This window comes from Rhinolophus sinicus, linkage group LG02 (assembly GCF_036562045.2).
Source record: "Rhinolophus sinicus isolate RSC01 linkage group LG02, ASM3656204v1, whole genome shotgun sequence".
Taxonomy (NCBI): domain Eukaryota; kingdom Metazoa; phylum Chordata; class Mammalia; order Chiroptera; family Rhinolophidae; genus Rhinolophus; species Rhinolophus sinicus.
The window spans coordinates 33654892-33659702 of NC_133752.1; positions in this window are offsets into that span (position 1 = coordinate 33654892).

Here is a 4811-nt window from a genome sequence, read left to right on the forward strand (position 1 = left end):
ACAACGCCAACTTTATATCTGCAGCCAGGGACTCCTATATTTAACCAATACACACTATCTCCATCTGGATGCCTAATTAGCAACTCGAGCTGAAATTCCTGATCTTTCCCCTAAAACCCTTTTGACTTTACATGTTCCCCACTTTACTTAATGGAAACTCTATCCTTCTAGTAGTTCAGGCCCAAAATGTTAGAGTCATTCTTGACACCTCACTATTTCTCACATTCCAGAAATCCTGTTGGCTGTCTCTTCAAAACACTAGTATATTCCAAATCCAGACACTTCTCACCACATTTATTGTCACCACCTTGGTTCTGGCTACTAGCATCTCTCACCTGGATTTTAGCAATAACCTTCCAACCAGTCTTTCCGCTTCTACCTGCGCTCCCTATGTGCTATTCTTGGCATAAACAGCTGGAGCACTCCTTCTAAAACTTAAGTCAGAATATAGCACTTACCTGATCAAACTCTCATGGCTTCATGTTTCTCTCAGAGTAAAACATTCTGGCCACTGCAAGAACCCCCAAAGCTGTCCGCCACCTTCCTCTCTCATGCCGGCCATCACGCCTCTACTTTTTCTTCATTCTCCCTCTCATTCACTCCTCTTGAGCCATGTCGACTCTTCACAGTTCCTGCTGCATTTTGCACCAGCACCAGCCTCCTCAAACGTTTTGCACTAGGTGTTATCTCTGCTCTTTTCCCTGATAGCCACATAACATCCTCGCATTTCTTTTAAATCTTGGTTCAAATATCACTTCATGAATGGGGTGACATCTGACCAACCCATTTAAGTTGTAACCTCCCCAGCTGCGTTTGCATTCCCAATTCCCCCTGAGTTTGTTCTGTTTTTTTCCAAAACAGTCATCACTCCCAACATCTTATGTAATTTATTTATTTGCTACTTTATGGTTTATTATGTATCTCCTCCAATTAAAATTTAAGCTTCACAAAGATAGGAGTTTTGTCGGTTGTGTTTCCTGATGTATATGCAGTCTCAGAACAGTGCCTGAAACATTAGGAAGCACTCAACAAATATTCACTACATAAATTAGTGACACATTTACATTTATATTTTTATAGTATTTTGTAATATTTTTATAGTATTTTTGTTTTCATCAAGGCATGTTCATACTCAAAATAGTTGGAAATAACTCTTAGAAGGTGGTAATATTCCAGACATAACTGCATGTATTTGTGATTCCTCGCAAGTCACTTCAACCTCTCTTAGCCTCCATTTCTTCACTGGAAAGTGGAAATTATAATTCTTACTGCGTGTGCTCTCCCAGCTAGAAGAAACATAAGAAAAGAAATAGTTCTGTGTACTATACACTAGACAGTTAGCCCAAATATTGTTCTTTCCTGAGCTGGGCATAGGCTTACTATACCATAGATGTATGAGTCAAACATCTATTAAATTTTGTGTAAATCCTAAGGCAATCTTTGGTCACTTTGCCACCTCCAGCTATTCTAAACTCATAGCAAAAATAAAAACAGAGATCATATTTCTTTCTGAAAAATCTTAATAGTATTTCTTTTTGAAAAACGTCCTTTTATGATCAATTAGAATACAATTAGACACTCATAGCATATCAATTTGATACCCAAAGATAAAAATTGATGTCTATATTTCATTCACTTGTAACATCTAAATGTATGATATCTTATTTTATTGTCAAAGTGTGTTCAATTTCCAAATAGTCAAATTTCTCAAGGATATAATTTCCACATACTTTTGTTGATAACTGGTTTTATTTCAGCATTTTTGTTTTGTTTTGTTTTGTTTTTACCTTCTCTATAAAACTATTGCTGCCAAAAATGTCAAAAATATATTTAAAGTTTCAACTCAGGAAAGTCTGAGAAGCAATTTCTTAAATTGACCCTCAAAAGTAAATTCAACACCACAGCAGGACTTATCCATCTAAAGCAAAACATATATAAATATAAAATCATTTGTCAGTTTATTGTGTTTTGGGCCACATAATTAACACTGTAATTATATGGAAACACCTTGCTAAATAAGATTATTATCAGGACTTGATATCAAAATGCTGCTTGAGGAAAGGTATTTATATTTGTATAAATACTTACATTTACATGTAAGTATTTAAATTATTTATATAACATTAATTTACTTAACCAAGGAGAAAAATAGAAAAAGAAAGTTAAACAATATGACATAAAAGAAACAGAACCAGACTGAACAAGCTTATTTTACTTTCACTAGAAACACTAAATTCTGAGAGGTGAACACATATTTCTTTATTAAGTAAATCTCTTTCCCAAAATGAAAAAGGCCTTAGCATACAATGTCTTTATGGTTAAGGCAATAAATCTACTTATTAAATGTATTCATATTCACTACATTCAATTCAACTATATTAATACAATTTCAACTATTTTAATACAATTATACTAATACAACTATATTAATACAATTTTCCAATATATTTTAAATAGATATTAAAGACCTACGTATGTAGGAAATATAAGGAGCTCTACTTTACAAATATAGAAACACAGCAACTAATGCTAATGTTTCCAATCAAATAAAATTTAAAAGAGTATAGGGATGGGATAAAACTGCTGATTCTGAGCATACTTGGAAAAAATAGAGACTTTGAAATCAAATTTTACAATAATTTGCTAATCTCAGTAAAGCTTTGATAAACAATTGCATTTCTAAGGGAATGGAGGGATTGGGGGTTAATTTCTTAGAAAAACTTTATTTCGTGCTTTCAAAATAACTTTAGAAATCATTCTTAACTCCATTTTTTATGTAAATAAATCATCCTAACACTACTAGATGGCAGATTCTCATACTTAACATTAATGAACTAGAATGAATCAGAAATGTCCCTCCTGCTACCCTTGAAGGAAATCCTATCTCGGAACCATAGCCAGGGAAATCATCTGATAACCCAAGTCAGATGCTGCTGTCCTGCTCGGATCCATCCTACTTACAATACAAATCGAATCTCCTCACTGTGCCAGCCCATAAGGCTCAACGTGAACTGGACCCCTCCACTGCCCTGAGCTCAGCCGCACCTCTCACTGTGCTGCAGTCCGTTTATGGGCCTCCTTTATGTCCACCAAACACATCAGGCTTGCCCAGGGTAGTCACATTTGCTCTTCCTTCTATGAAACTCTATCCTGAGATAGGTCTAGTTCCTTTTTGCATTTAAGTCCCAATTCAATGCCTCATCAGAGACATTTCCCTAAACATTCTCATAATGCTATGGGACACCTATTATGTCTTGTTCCAGATATTAGGGACCCCTAGTTCTTTACAGAGACAAATGTCAGGATCTTAGAAAAGAATATTTAGTGACATGTAGCATCATGTAAAATATAGAATACATAAATGAAAATATTTGATTGCCAAACAATATGTACAATATGAATTTAAATTTTTAAGCATTTCTATAATTAAGGATATTTACCATGATGGTTGATTTTATGTATCTACTTGATTGAGACATGGGGCATGTAAATTAAGTGTTATTTCTGGGTATATCTGTAGAACACAAAGGTAGAGGAAGAGGAAATTCTCCCTCTGCCTGACTGCGTAAACTGGAACATCATTCTTCTCTTCTCAGATTCAGACTGAGATTACCACACTGGCTCCCCTGGTTCTCAGGCCTTTAGACTTGGCCTGGAGCCACACCACCAACACCACCAGTTTTCCTGGCCTCTACCTTATGGATAGTAGATTGTGGGATTTGTCAGCCTCCGCAATCCTGTGAACCAATTCTTTATAATAAACATCTCTCTCTCTCTCTCTCTCTCTCTCTCTCACACACACACACACACACACACACACACACACACAAAACCTGTTGTTTCTGTGTCTCTGGAGAACACTGACTAATGCATTTACCAAATGTTATTCATAGAGGATGGGATTACTTTTACTTTCTCTGAACATTTTTTTATTTTTACTTTGGTTTCAGAAAGTTTTCACAATAAACATAAATTATGCTTGCAATCAGAAAAAATAATAAATGTAGCAGTTATATAGTGCGCCCTCATGCCACCCCCCAAGTAAGAACCTGCCATGAGGAGTGCATTCTACAACCTCCAGCTGTAACACCTTCAGTAGCACTGCAGCCTTGGAGCTGAGACCACGCTCTCCCCAGCAGTTCCCAGCCAATGACTGAGCCTGGTGGGGTGCTTGGGCCTGGCCCTTTTTATCCAATTCGGGATTCCTCTGTGGGTAATCTGTGCGCTGGAGCTCCCCATTGGGCCAGCTGGATTTCTCAGAATGGCTCTTTAATCTGAGGCTCTTCCTACCCTCTTCTCTTTCCCCAATTCTCCCTTCACAGACTCAGAGCAGCGGCATCTTTTGAAGGTTTTCCCCCTCGCCTGCACGTGCTTACTCTGCGCTTTTCCTCCCAGAGCTATAGGTCCAATAAATCTTACACTTCTAACTTTGTTCTTAGCCTCTGCTTCCTAGGGGAGCTGAGCTGACACAATCATATTCCAAAAATGGTGAAGCTAAAATTCATTAAAAGCAGTCTGAACCCAGAGATCTGGGCTTGTAAACAGTGCCTCCTTTCCCCAGGTGCCCACTCTCTGGATTTCTTCCTGCCCCGTTTTCTGACTTCAGTGTCTAAAGTCTTAATATCTCTCTTCAAACTTGGAATAAACTAAGATCAAATAAATATACGGTTGTTGTCAAGCACAAATCCAGCTTCCTTATACTACTTCTAATATGGAGAGAAGCAAATTACAGTAGAGGAATTAATGATCACCAGACCCACCCTTGATATGGAGCCCAAATAAGAGCACAGAGACCCACAAAACATACAATT